The sequence below is a fragment of the Lissotriton vulgaris genome, chromosome 2_1 (genome assembly GCF_964263255.1).
Source record: "Lissotriton vulgaris chromosome 2_1, aLisVul1.2, whole genome shotgun sequence".
Taxonomy (NCBI): Eukaryota; Metazoa; Chordata; class Amphibia; order Caudata; family Salamandridae; genus Lissotriton; species Lissotriton vulgaris.
This window is the reverse complement of record NC_141687.1, coordinates 146,504,524-146,519,219: the sequence shown is the minus strand read 5'-3', so window position 1 is coordinate 146,519,219 and position 14,696 is coordinate 146,504,524. Positions and strand designations below refer to the sequence as shown.

The 14,696-nt window shown below is 48.6% G+C and overlaps 1 non-coding gene across 1 annotated transcript; it reads right to left on the bottom strand.

The window, feature by feature from the left end:
- Nucleotides 1-10,646: 10,646 nt before the first annotated feature.
- Nucleotides 10,647-10,719, bottom strand: TRNAR-CCU (transfer RNA arginine (anticodon CCU)). The gene has a single exon. It is a non-coding gene; the product is annotated as a tRNA-Arg (tRNA).
- Nucleotides 10,720-14,696: the final 3,977 nt, after the last annotated feature.

Sequence of the window (14,696 nt, the reverse complement as noted above, 5' to 3'; positions counted from 1 at the left end):
CTGTTCATCACTTCTGACCTCACTGACACTCACTCCATTATCACTCACATAGTACTCACAATTAAAAGGTGCTCCGGCGTAGCCGCTTGTCGCAGCACTGCCCCGTCCCGCAGCGGGGGCGGGAAGACCCCGATGATGAAGCATGACACCAAGGGCCCTTTTGGTGTGTGAGGGGTATTTTAACACACTGAGTGTATTCCAACACCATCGGAATATGTATTGTATGTCTGTTTCAGGTGTTTGTAGGGTGCATGGCAGGGGACATATTTAGGCTCCAAGGGAGGGTAGGGAGCAGAGTCAGAGTACTTCACGGAGGTAGGGGGCAGTTTTTTATGGTTCAGGGCAGGGGGCTGAGGTACTTTTTGGAGCATGGCCTTATTTCAAAGGGCTCAGTTCAGGTGGAGGAACGGCACAAAACACCAGGCAGACAGAGGGCAGAAGGACACAAAAACGAGGGGAAACAATTATAACTGAGGGCAGATTGGCACCAAAAACTAGGCAGACAGAGGGCAGAAGGACACAAAAACGAGGGGGGATGATTCTAACGGAGGGCAGAACGGCACAAATCATGAGGCAGACAGAGGGCAGAAGGACACAAAAACGAGGGGGGGATGATTGTAACAGAGGGCAGAACGGCACAAAACACGAAAAAGTGCAAGCGATACCTTTACAATAGCACTTCACCAAATACCACCTAGTCGTCACACAAATCCACATAAGGGGGGAAAAAACTCATTGCAATACCTGAAGTAAAGCACCTGTTGAAGGTCATAGATTGATTATAAAAATTATATATTCTTGGTGCTCAAAAACGCTGGTGCCCATCACCCGCAACCACAAATTAAAACCGTTTGCCAGAAAAATCTCTTGCCGAGTCTCCATTGATAATACTGAACATGTAATGCCTTTAGCAGCAGTGCTTGCACCACCTTGTAGTACTGTCATAAACATGCCAAGTCACTCATTTGCTCAAAAAAAAAAAGTGCAGATGAGAATGCGTCAGAGCAATACCAATAAATACAGTATTCAAATGCAGATGGAGGGTGCATATAGAATGGTATCAAATCAACAAAAATGCAAAACACCATGAAATACCTTAAGCCAAGCACGTGACAGCGATAGATCCCAGCAGAGCGAGAACACAAACCCACTACCTCAATACTAGGGCAGAGGTCTGACCTTACCACAAACCCACACATTAAACCTAAGGCAGCGATCTGATCATGCCACAAGCCTAACCACCTCAAACCTAGTGCAGAGATCTGACCATGCCACAAAACCACCTACCTCAAACCTAGTGCAGAGATCTGACCATGCCACAAAGCACCCACCAAAACGAGTGCCGAGATCTGACCATGCCAAAAACCACCCACCAAAACGAGTGCCGAGATCTGACCATGCCACAAAACGATCCACCTCAAAACTAGTGCAGAGATCTGACTATGCCACAACACCACCCAACTCAAAACTAGTGCAGAGACCTGACCATGCCAAAAACCACCCACCAAAAATAGTGCAGAGATCTGATCATGTGACAAACCTCCCACCTCAAAACTAATGCAGAGATCTGACCATGCCAAAAACCACCCACCAAAACTAGTGCAGGGATGTGACCATGCCACAAAACCACCCACCTCAAAACTAGTGCAGAGATCTGACCATGCCGAAAACCACCGACCAAAAATAGTGCAGAAATCTGATCATGTGACAAACCTCCCATCACAAAACACCCTGCACTTTCAAGAGACTCCCTTTACTGCACCCTCGTCTGGGGCGAGCTATGGGATAAGAGTTACTGTGCTTTTTGTTTTAATCTTTTTTTATACTGAACTGTTCTTTAGAGTATGATCCTTTTATGAAATTGTACATTTATTATGCTTTAAACTATTGTAATGATGTTAATGAATCGAACAATAAAGAATTCACCCACTCACTTATTTTTTCACAAATGGTGCACCGGCTTTGCCACTTGGACACACAACTAGCGTGGGAGTAAAATAGAGAGTGGAATTTGTGGAAAGCCCTTTAATTGCACCTGTGCCCTCGAGGACGTCAGGCTGACCCCCGCCCCCAAACCCAGCTCTCCTTGTGCACTGTCCCAGCGCAGGTACAAGCTCCATACTGCCCCCTGACTAGGCTTGCTCTCTGCCCTGGCATCATGCCCCCGTCTGCCCCCCATACACCCTCTCTGCTCCCTGTCCATGTGCACTGTCCCAGCGCAGTTACAAGCTCTATACTGCCTACTGACTATGCTTGCTCTCTGCCCTGGCAGCGTGCCCCCGTCTGCCGCCAGACACCCCTCTCTGCTCCCTGTCCAGGTTCCACCTCCGTGCCAGCCTGCCCGTTGCTCCGACTAACTGGCACGGATGCTCACTGCCCGTTACCTTCCTCAGCTCTAACCTCACGGGCGCCTGTCCCTGCCTCTGCGCCTCCCCCTCCCCCCCACACCTGCTCGTCTGGGGCGAGCTATGGGATAAGAGTTACTGTGCTTTTTGTTTTAATCTTTTTTTTTACTGAACTGTTCTTTAGAGTATGATCCTTTTATGAAATTGTACATTTATTATGCTTTAAACTATTGTAATGATGTTAATGAATCGAACAATAAAGAATTCACCCACTCACTTATTTTTTCACAAATGATGCAACGGCTTTGCCACTTGGACACACAACTAGCGTGGGAGTAAAATAGAGAGTGGAATTTGTGAAAGGCACTTTAATTGCACCTGTGCCCTCGAGGACGTCAGGCTGACCCCCGCCCCCAAACCCAGCTTTCCTTGTGCACTGTCCCAGCGCAGGTACAAGCTCCATACTGCCCCCTGACTATGCTTGCTCTCTGCCCTGGCAGCGTGCCCCCGTCTGCCGCCAGACACCCCTCTCTGCTCCCTGTCCAGGTTCCACCTCCGTGCCAGCCTGCCCGTTGCTCCGACTAACTGGCACGGATGCTCACTGCCCATTACCTTCCTCAGCTCTAATCTCACGGGCGCCCGTCCCTGCCTCTGCGACTCCCCCTCCACCCCCCCCCACCCACCTGCTCTCACCCAGTGCTTCTGGTGCCCTCTCCCTCCCCACTCCATGCGTTCGCCCCTGCTCCCTGTCTCTAATCCCTGCCCACCCTCACCACGTGCTTCCAGTACCCCCTGCCTGTCCGGCTCTATGCCACAGCACCCTGTCTCTACACAAGGCGTGCGGGCGGGCCGGCAGTAGCTGCTTGCCGGAGCAGCTGTGTTGCTGGGTCCTGCGTGCACAGCTGCGCTGCTTATTTACTTTGCACCTTCCTCTCTGCATCACAAGGAAAGGGAACGGCACACAGTCAGTGGGAACGGGCACTCACAGCACAGGTCAAACGTGCACACGGACAGAAGGGGAGGGCGGAAACGGCCACAAGAAGGCAAAAAACAAAACAAAAAAAACACTCACCTGGACATCTTCCAGCAGATCTCTTGCTTCCTGCTCTCCACTCCTCCTCCTGATAACGGTGACGCAGCAGAGGCTCGACCGGCTGGGCCAATCCCAGCGCGGCCCTGGCTGGAGGCGGACGGCTGCTTCCTTCGGCTTTGTGGAAAGCCCTTTAATTGCACCTGTGCCCTCGAGGACGTCAGGCTGACCCCCACCCCCAACCCCAGCTCTCCTTGTGCACTGTCCCAGCACAGGTACAAGCTCCATACTGCCCCCTGACTAGGCTTGCTCTCTGCCCTGGCATCATGCCCCCCGTCTGCCCCCATACACCCTCTCTGCTCCCTGTCCATGTGCACTGTCCCAGCGCAGTTACAAGCTCTATACTGCCTACTGACTATGCTTGCTCTCTGCCCTGGCAGCGTGCCCCCGTCTGCCGCCAGACACCCCTCTCTGCTCCCTGTCCAGGTTCCACCTCCGTGCCAGCCTGCCCGTTGCTCCGACTAACTGGCACGGATGCTCACTGCCCGTTACCTTCCTCAGCTCTAACCTCACGGGCGCCCGTCCCTGCCTCTGCACCTCCCCCTCCAACCCCCCCCACCTGCTCTCACCCAGTGCTTCTGGTGCCCTCTCCCTCCCCACTCCATGCGTTCGCCCCTGCTCCCTGTCTCTAATCCCTGCCCACCCTCACCACGTGCTTCCGGTACCCCCTGCCTGTCCGGCTCTATGCCACAGCACCCTGTCTCTACACACAGCGTGCGGGTGGGCCGGCAGTAGCTGCTTGCCGGAGCAGCTGTGTTGCTGAGTCCTGCGTGCACAGCTGCGCTGCTTATTTACTTTGCACCTTCCTCTCTGCATCACAAGGAAAGGGAATGGCACACAGTCAGTGGGAACGGGCACTCACAGCACAGGTCAAACGTGCACACGGACAGAAGGGGAGGGCGGACACACTCTAAACGTCGGCTTCCGAACGGACACACAGAGAGGGGGGGGGGGGCGGGGGCGGGAACGGACACACGGGTAGCAGGAGGGAGCCTCTCCTAGCCCCAGTAAACAAAGCACTCACCAAAACAGAAGCCTTTTCGGTGTCTCGTCCATGTCGGACCAGATTCGGGGGCGTTCCCGGCTTTTGGCTGACGTCGCGTGACGTAGCCAAAAGCCAAAAATTCTCGGGAACGCCCCCGAATCTGGTTCGAGATTGACGGACGGAGCCCTCTCCCAATGGCTAGCCTCCATTTATGGAGCTAGCCAATTGGAGGAGGGGGCGTATACCCGACCCACACACACAACTCAAGAGGTTTTTTGGCGCATGCGCAAAGCGCATCGCCAGCCAAAACCTAAAAACGGTCCACACCAATCAGCTTCTATGCCTTCCTTGGCCTACGCTCCGCTCCTGAAGCTGTGCTCTCTACTCTACATCGGGGCTGAAAGCCAGTGACCCACTAAGGGGCATATCAGCAAGGGCTTAGCACTTAGCACTAGGATAATTATTGCCGGCCAACTCTGAATTTTATCACGGAGATAGCGTGCTATCAGCAACGTTTATCACCAAAGCGATAAAATTCAGAGCGCAACTGTGCGATTATCGATGGAAATACGGCGATAATCGCACAACTTTTGGGGATAGTTTGCTGATAGGGCTACACATACTTAGCCATTATATCCACCTTCCATAGGATATCATGGCTAAGTCAGTTTCACGGCAGGCGTAAGGAAAGTAGCGATAACAGAGGCTATCGCTACTTTCCCTGTCGCTATGCTTCTTTGCGAGAGGCTTGATAATAGGAGAAATGTCGCTTAGCGACATTTCTCCTGTTATCCCGGGAAGGAACGCCTACTTTGCATCTCATTAGGGATGCAAAGCTGGGCGTTAAGGGAAAACGGGCGCTAAAGCAGCGATAATTTTAACTCCAGCTCTTGCTTATATGCCGCTAAGAGCCCTGTCGAGGAAACCTGGGGGCATATTACCAAGCAATAGCGATAATTAGCGCTATTGCTTGGTTAGAGACAAAAATTTACCGCTGAGCTGCGGCGATTTTTAACGCAAATAACCCTTGGTATTACCAAGGTTTATCGCAAATGCGATAAAAATCGCCGCAATGCATGAATATCGCTGGAAATTCAGCGATATTCATGCATTACCGAGCTAATGCTCTTAGCCATGTTATCCACCTCCCATTGGATAACATGGCTAAGAACTGCTCAGGGCAGGTGTTAGCTTTTGGAGATATTCGCGCTTAGCATGAATATCTCCAAAAGTTGGTAATAGGAGATAGCGATGTTAGCGACTGTTTTCAGTCGCTAACATCTTGGCACGACCACTTTGCATGTCATTAGTGATAAATATCACTGACATGCAAAGTGGGGCCCAAGATGGTCGCTATCTCCTACTAGCTGTCGCTAACTGGTGTTAGCGACAGCTAGGTAATAGGGAGATAATTTTATCTCCGCTTTCTTCGCTTTTAAAGCCAAAAAAGCGGAGATAAACCTCCTTGATAATATGCCCCCGGTACTCCTTTATGACGAGTTAACAGTGGTCACATCTCCTGTTTTCCGCTCCTGCTACGACACAGCAATGAACAGCCAGCTGTAGCATCTCATTGAGCCCCCTACATAAACATGCATGCACTTCAGTCGCTCTTCCCATCATGTTTAACTCCAAAATCGTGAATTTCAGGAGCCCTCCCCAGCACTGACTCAATTTTCCTTAAAATTCTGCCATTGGAAGAGGTCACGGCACTACAGGAATCCTTCTGAGTGAATTCTCTCGGGATCGGAAACTCAGTCCCACCAACATTTAGAGAAAAAACTTTGAATAAAGAACAGAATCGTTTTCTGATTCAATGCCACCTCACATGCTGATGGGCTAGCATCACAGCTAAATGCCAACTACCTTTGGTGCTATAATGCAGTGTGATGTGTACCAACATAATTGGATATGGTTATGTCTGCAGTGCACTTCATATTATACTATGTCTAGCTGTCACACAGAGATTAGGCGCAGAGCACGCCTGGGTGCCTTGTAACCAGTGTGCAATGCGTGATATTTTACCCTCCCTATCTTGGTGGTATTTGCGCTCTTATTCTATGCAGTATCTCCATTGGATCCAAGGACTTGTAACCTGACCTCATGTGAAACACAGCTGGGTCTGTTAGTTCAGAGAACTAATACATGAACCAAGAATCTACGGGGCATATTACCAAGCATAAGCGAAAAATATCGCTAAGCTTGGTTAGCGGCCAAAATTATATCGCCGAGCTTCGCCTATTTTTATCGCTTAGGAGCCTTGATATTATCAAGGTTTATCTCCTAAGTGATAAAAATCGGCCGAAATGCATGAATATCGCTGAAAAGTCAGCGATATTCATGCATTATCGAGCAAATGCTCTCAGCCATGTTATCCACCTACCATTGGATAACATGGCTAAAAACTGCTCTGGGCAGGCGTTAGCTTTTGGAGATAATCACGCTTAGCGTGATTATTTCCAAAAGTTGGTAATAGGGGATAGCGATGTTAGCGACTGTTTCCAGTCGCTAACATCTTGGCACGCCCACTTTGCATGTCATTAGCGATAATTATTGCTGACATGGAAAGTGGGCCCCTAAATGCCTGCTATCGCCTATTAGCTGTCACTAACTGGTGTTAGCGACAGCTAGGTAATAGGGCGATTAAATTATCACCGCTAAAGCGGCGATAAGGCCCTTGGTAAAATGCCCCTACGTTCGAATTCATGATCACGGGCTTGGAACATAGGGGTTCCACTCAGCTTTTTAATTTCTTATGTTTCTGAGGTCTTTAAAATGAGTACCATTCAGTGGGGTAGCAATAATTATCTGCTGTTTGTCAATAGCACAAAGAGGCACTTACACATACAAATACACATGCTGTTATGTAATCACCTGGGCCTAGCCACCCTTTTGAAAACTACTAGTGAATGAAGTCAGGTCTCGAATTTTTTTTCATGAATTCCGATGTCTTCTTTGCAGACCTTACCTTTTGTTTGTATAAATTTGGAAATATTTCCAAAGATTTTCATAGAAGTTTGAATTGCCCCCAACAGTGTCTGAGCAGATGGTGGGATACAGGGCAGTGAGGGGCAATAATGTAATTGCCTGAGCAGATCTACGGCCCCAACCAGTGCATTGCTATCCCATTCGGCTCCAACATTTCCCCTGGGGTGTATCTACCACTGGTTTAGCAGGTGCAGTGGCACCGGGGCTTTGAGAGGTCTAATTAACCTGTTAATTCCTGTGATAACTACCCCAACAGCAGTGAAAGGGACCATTATCCTTACTTGCACCGGGGCTCATGGCACCCTCGCCCTGCTACTGCCTCTGAAGTTTGTGCAAATATGAAATTCAGGGTTGAATTGAATTTGTTGATTTGTTTGCCCTTCACCATTGAGCAGAATGTCTATTTTCTCAGGAAATAGCTCAGCAGTGATAAGATAAAGCGCGTCCAAAACACCCGAGCGAAAACATGATGTTGCCACCCTAAGAGGAAATGAAACAGTGCTGAGATAGGAACACAAGTTCACGCGGCGGGGTTTCTGTAGATTTCACCAGTAATGGCTCCAGATCCGATGTGATCTCAGTCCGATGGGCGTGAAAAACATTTTGCAGAACGTAACTCGTACGAAAAGCCTTTGGTTTTCGAAGCTGAGGTGCCCAAATCTTCCAGCGCTGCAACGGATGAGGTCTCGGTGCAGCCGGGGAATGCAAAATCATCTCATACTGACTGGTTATTGAAGAAACTACGAGTATAAAAAAACACATACATGCTCACAGGGGCGGCTGGTGACATTTGACAGTGGTGGGGCGTAAGCTAATTTGCATATTGCACCGCAGCAAGCGAGCGTAGCAAGCGAGCCCGAACCTCTTTAAGGGGGTTACAATGCGGTCGTTACAACAACCGCGTTGTTACATCGCAATACATTACAATGCAAGTAGTTACATTGACTTGCTGTAGGGGGTGCGCTAACCTAATGAATAGTATAATTTACTATTCCAAAACCTTCCCTACTGTTGCAGACTGGAGTTGGAATAGTAAATTATACTATTCCTAAGTCCAGTACGCCCCCTACAGCAAGTCGATGTAACTACTTGCGTTGTAATGTACTGCGATGTAGCAACGCGGTCGTTGTAACGACTGTGTTGTAATTGCATTGAAAAAGCATTTGTGATGTAAGATGCTATATTTACTGGAAGCTGCTTCCCAAGTCATAGAAATAATTATGTCAGTTATCTGTCAGCAATGCTAGTGGTAAGAATGACGAACTATCTTATTGTCATCAATACTACTAACTTCGTTCTCGTTTAGTGAAAACCTTCCTGGAAATATTTTTGCCTACGTTCATGGTGGACTGGTCCAAGAATTCCATCTGTAGCTCAATGATATGAAGGCCCTAGTCGACCCTTTATAATCATGGCCCCTTGTCTAACAAGAGTTGGCAAAGCCAATACGCCTTGGCAATCTGGTGCAATGTTTAATTTTGTTTTATTTACAAGCATATGCCTCAAAATAAAAAGGGAAAAAAGAAAATATGCTGCCTCCTAAATATTGCTCTTTCTGCTTGACATAAAAAATCGCATTTTAAAAAACATTCACAGATGCAGCTGCTTTACCACTGATGATTTTTAAGCAACAAGCCATTCCCGTTGTACCTACCTGAGGAAGTCTGGAGACTCATGCTTACTTTTTCAAAGTAAATGAGTCCATGACACTCAGTCGGGAGTGTCAAAGTGGAGCAGCATAACAAAGACAGTATTACATGGTCACTACCTGTGGCTGGTTACTGCCCTAACACCAGTTTTTTTAAAAAGCCTTATTTTAACACTAGGAGCAGTTCAGTTTGTGGTATGTGCTATAGAAATGATCCTTCCAACCACCACCACTACTACAATTACTACTGGGTTGCAAATCGAAGGACCACGTGCATGAAAGAGCAGGGATGCATTCGCTTCTCACATCTGATATAAGATAACTAGAAAGCTCTGGTTGGTGTTTTTGTCTCTGGTGTCCTTCGGAAGCAAAAATACAGTTGGATGATGTAATGCTCATTAAACTTCCTTTGCTAAAGCCCCATAATGGTCTCTGTTTGGGTCACATCTCCAAAAGAAACACGGTTGGGAGGTTTCATTTCTTTTTGAGACTACATGAGGTCCCAACCAGACCCTTTGGTGTGTCAGAACCCCATAGAGGGTTGAGTATGAAATAAGAGAGATGATGAATTGGCTTTTTTATGGTGCGGTGCAGCGCCTATACACACCAGACAATGATGTCAGAAGCAAATGTAGTTGGAGCACGCACCATCAAACCACGCAGCATAGGAATGCAGAGGCTTTCAGCCCAAAGCCAGGGTGGGAGGTAGGAAGCCCAGAACAATCAGATATGACAGAAAGAGTGACGTATCCCAGCCTCACTAAGGAAGACAGCAGCAAGTAGAGATTTAAGCAGTGCAGAGGGATAAAAGTTAACAGAATCCCTGTGCTTGAGAGAGCGGTGGCTGCGTAAAGCATTAAAAAGTGAGCACAGCAATCACATCAAACATTATACAATATTTGATGCAACCTCGCTGCCACCACCCAGGCCCTCATCTTTCGACCTCTCGAGTACTGCAAGTCACTGTATGTAGGAATAGTAAAACAGATCTGAGGCGCAAGATGACCACAATGCAGAGGCCGTTTTAGTGCACAGTACATTGTAAGTACATTTAAAAATAATGTCGATGTTGCCTTGTTTTTTAAGCAGCATGGCCGTGCTTTAAATGCAGCCCCCAAAAAATTTCAGCCACTTTAAAATATATGTATGCAAAGGGAACTTTCTTTTTTAAACATTTTATTTGAGGGGCTAACTACCTTCATTGACATTGTGGATTATATCAAGCCAAACTCATTTTTAGTTACCTGGAAAGGCACTAAGCAAACCACACCTTTCAAAAGAAGTTTACATTTGATCCACACACACATGTTGGCACTGACAACACCAGCTCTTATTACGATTTTTAACTCCGACCTCAGAGGTAATTTGCAAATCAAGTTAAATAAAAAAAATATATAATGTCATACATGAGGTCACGTTGAGAGTGCAAAACCTTAATAATGACAGCTGCTTTCCCCCTGGGATAAAATCGACTTGAAGCCAGGCCTCAAATCTAAAACACACAACATCAGATTACTTATAAACTGCAAAAAACACATATTTACTCCACCCCAGATGGGACTCGAAAACTGCAACAACAAAAAAATTCTCCACCCCAGATGGGACTCGAACCCACAATCCCTGGCTTAGGAGGCCAGTGCCTTATCCATTAGGCCACTGGGTCTGCTTACAGCACAATCCAACTGGGGCGGTTTAAGGCAGAATCCATTCATCTACACGACTGCCTCCTCGAACTGAATGTTCTACACACTCGTCTCGATGAAACAATAATATACAAAGTAGCTATTGGGGTTACTTCTCCGAGGGCCCTGTCAGGGCGAGGGGACATTCTGGAAAACTGGTGCAGTGTCAGACACGTAAAGTCGTAGGAAAAGGCACTAATTGGGTAAACTAGCAATTTGACACTAGTAACTCGTGAAAGGGGGGTGTTCTCTACAAAGTATCAGTTTCACATTTATATCCTACGTGAGAGCTGGACTTCGAGCAAGGGACAGCATCACGCACGCATTTACCACGACCTTCGGGGCAGATGAAGGAGCATTGTAAACTAGCACTGTTCATGGGGTTTCTGCACCAGCTCAGTGTCCCACCTGTAATCTACGTGGAAGGAGGCATTTTGCGCACACTAGTAGTTCCACTCCTGTTACTCTGACGAGAGGGCAAGTCTTTCAAACTCGCATTGTTTAAGACCGGTAACCCGTGAGAAAGGGGACTTCTCTGTAAACTAGCCATTTCACACCAGGAAATCAGCGCCAGGATTGGCTGGGGGGGCACCATGACTGCTCGCCCAGTCGCCATGTGCAACCCTAGGGGCTGCGGCCCGCCCCCTGGTCCTCTCTCTACGAGGAAATTGCCAGGGAATCAATCTGCGCATGCGCGGGCATGTTTGTGCCCAAAAATCCACTTGCGCAGCTGCAGCAGGCCCATCCTCCCCCCCCCCCTATGCCCCCCCCCCCCCCCGCACTCCGGAAAAGTCGGGTGTCTCCCGGATTCCCGGCCGGCAGGTAGCGAGCGCGATTATTTCAATATTTGTTGTATTTGTATTTTCATGACGACGCGGTGGGTCCATGGGGCTTAGTGGGGCTACGCCCCTACGCCCCAATGGACGCACCGCGCCTGCATGCTCACAAGGGAGCAGGTCCGAAAGATGATCACCGTCTAAGGCACGATTCTAGGTGGAACACAGTTTGATGCCGTCGTTCCTACCCTTTAGGGCTGCCCAGGCCTGTAGGAACAATGAGGAATAACCAGGGCTCGAGTCGGGGGTCCACGCGGGTGGACGGCGTACCCCCACTTCTTTAACAGGGTGAATGCGGTCCACCCTGGCAAGAAGTTGGGCCCCGCTAAAAAAGATGCTGAATTCGTCCTGGTGTAATTTCCAAACACTGGGACAAATTCAGCAGCGCCTGCACGTTGTTGTCTTCATCCCATCACAACAACGTGCAGGCGGGGAAGGGAGGGGCTTTCTTATTTCTGACTCCTGCTGGCCCTTAACAAAGGCCAAGTCTCAGGGGTCATCAGGCCCTCCTTTTGTTGGAGTTTCCTGGCTGGCAGCAGTCAGGAGCCTCACACCTAGATGCAAATACAGCAGAGGGGAAACATAGGCTCGCAACTTGTTGGCACTTCACACATACTTGAGAGGCAGCTTTTCACTTTGTCACGCACTGTCAGAAAGTCAGATGTGTTGATCTTTCCCAGTATTTGCACACAATAAATAGCATTTACCTCCGCCCCCTGATACAACTTATAAGATCTTTCGGTATTCAAGTCATCAACTACGCCTGTGGAACTTGAAGAAATTGATGTACATAAACAGCATTCATTTCCCTTCTTCCCCCACCCCTCTCCCCGTGAGCACCATGAATACTGTAAATTATTGACCGTATCACTCTGCCAGTAAGAGCCCGTACCCATATGCATATGTACAGCCATTCTCGGCACCATGGCCTTCTACCCCTTGGAATCCCCGGCTTCCCTCCTGCGCGTATCTCATGCATAGACCATGAAACCCTCTCCCTCTGCGCGACCCTGCTGCGAAAAGCAACTCTCCTGCTTGGCCCGCACAAAACCCCCCATTCCCTCTTGAAGAGGCATCCTTCGCCTTAGCTGACATAGCCCTCCCCAGCTGCACCTGACTGCCCCCGCTCTCTCATGTACGGGTCATAAGATCTCTCTCTCTCTCTCTATGTGACTCTGTCCCTGTGTCCACCCTGGCTACCCCTCCCTTCTCCTCACATGGGCAAGCCGTAAACCTTCTTCTTCTGCAAGACCCTGTCCTTGGGAACCACGGCCGCGCCTGACCAACACCTCCTTTCCTTCCATGAATGCCCCTCTGTTGACAAGCCTTCCCTCCGCGCTCGATTGTCCACGCGGCATGAATACCACTCCTTTGATGACCCCTTCCCCCGAGTCCGGCTGACCACACATGTCCGAGGCCATCGCCTGAGTCAGGAGATACCATTTACTGCCCTTATTGTATGAAGTCACTCCTCTTCAAAGGACCCACTATTGATCCTGGCCACCCCACCCCCTGGCTATGATCAGGCGCACACATCCTAAACTGTTGACGGAACACTCAGCTGCGTGATTGCCCTCCCCTCTTATCAGCAGGTCAAGGGTCCCTATTGTGAACACATGTGGGGTAGGATTGACACGAGGATTATAGGGATGTCTTTTCCTTTGCGTCACGCTGTCCTGATTGTACTATCAAGTGTTTTGTAAGGTATAAAAGAAGGAGTCTCAGCTCACTTGTTAGAGCACCTCCTGAAAGACACCGTGTTTCGTGTCCGAAATGACTGGCTCTCCTCATGAGAAATAAACTCTGTTCTTGATTCCTGCTTCCAGCGCCCGTCTCTTTATTTGGTAACTATTCAACATGGGAACTAAGAGGCGGTTTGCGCCAGCGGCCTGGGCATCGATAGAATTATGGGCTCCTGTTTCACAATTGGCGCCCAACGCGGGGCCCATCAGTGACATAAGGTCCGGTAAGAGAGATCCAGACGAAGAAGTGAACATCTAAAATGATCGGAGTATACCTGCCTTGAGAGGGCCCTAGCCCGGCTGCCGATCAAAAGAACTTCACCAATTCTGAACGGACCTCTCTCGAGTGACCTATTGTCCTGACTGGAATCCCACAGGAATGCTACATGGAGTAAGAGAACGATCGGGCGCTGGAAGAGGAAGACGAAGAACTGTCCGTATGGTCCGGTCCGGGTAAGATTAAGTAGGGTGTTTCTACGCCTGATTGGTAGGGTGGTTCTATCCACCTGATTGATTGATTGTTTGTATTGGAATCGGTATTTGTATACTGATATTGTTGGTATTGGTTCATTTAGCTTTGAATGCTACTTGACATATTGGTTCTCTTCTTGAGAACGAGACATTCTCTGTTTGCAAACGGCGGTGAATAGGAACGTTCGTCCCTCTTTGCAGATAGAGAAGGGTAGGTAATGCAGACTTTTGTCCCCGTTGTAATCCGTCATGCCTACTTTTCTCCCCACTGATTGTTTGAAATCGATTAATAATCGATTGTTGCTCTTTGAGATCTTCCCTGTCCACAAACAGAGACGAATAGGAATATTCTGTTTCCTTTATGGATAGCGAAGGGCAGGTAATGCAGACATTTGTCCCCGTTGTAATCCGTCATGCCTGTTTTTCTCCCCACTGATTGGTTGGTTGCCTGGACATTGTTGTTCCAGGAATTGTTTCGTTTGAGGTATTTTCTGCCTGCAAACAACGTGGAATAGAAATATTCTATCTAGTCTTTGCAAGTAGTAAAGGGTAGGTTATGCCCCTTTGTGAATTCGTCAGTCCTACCCACTCCCCACTGTTTGGTTATTTGGGGGGTAGCTCGCATGGTCCGCCCAGGAGACTACCCTTATGGAGGACATATGTTCCCCGCTCATGGGCCATTTAGTGGAAGTAGACCATCTGGTCCGTCCAGGAGGCTACCCTAGTAAGTGGAAGTACATCGCTCGGTCTGTCCAGGATGATACCCTAATGAAGGAATATATGTTCCCCTTTTGATCGATAATCTCGTTCCACCCCGGACCATTTACTGGAGGGAACTCGTCTGGTCCGTCCAGAAGTACCCCTAGTGAAAAGGACACATAAAAATATGAAGTGATCACCGTTCCCTAC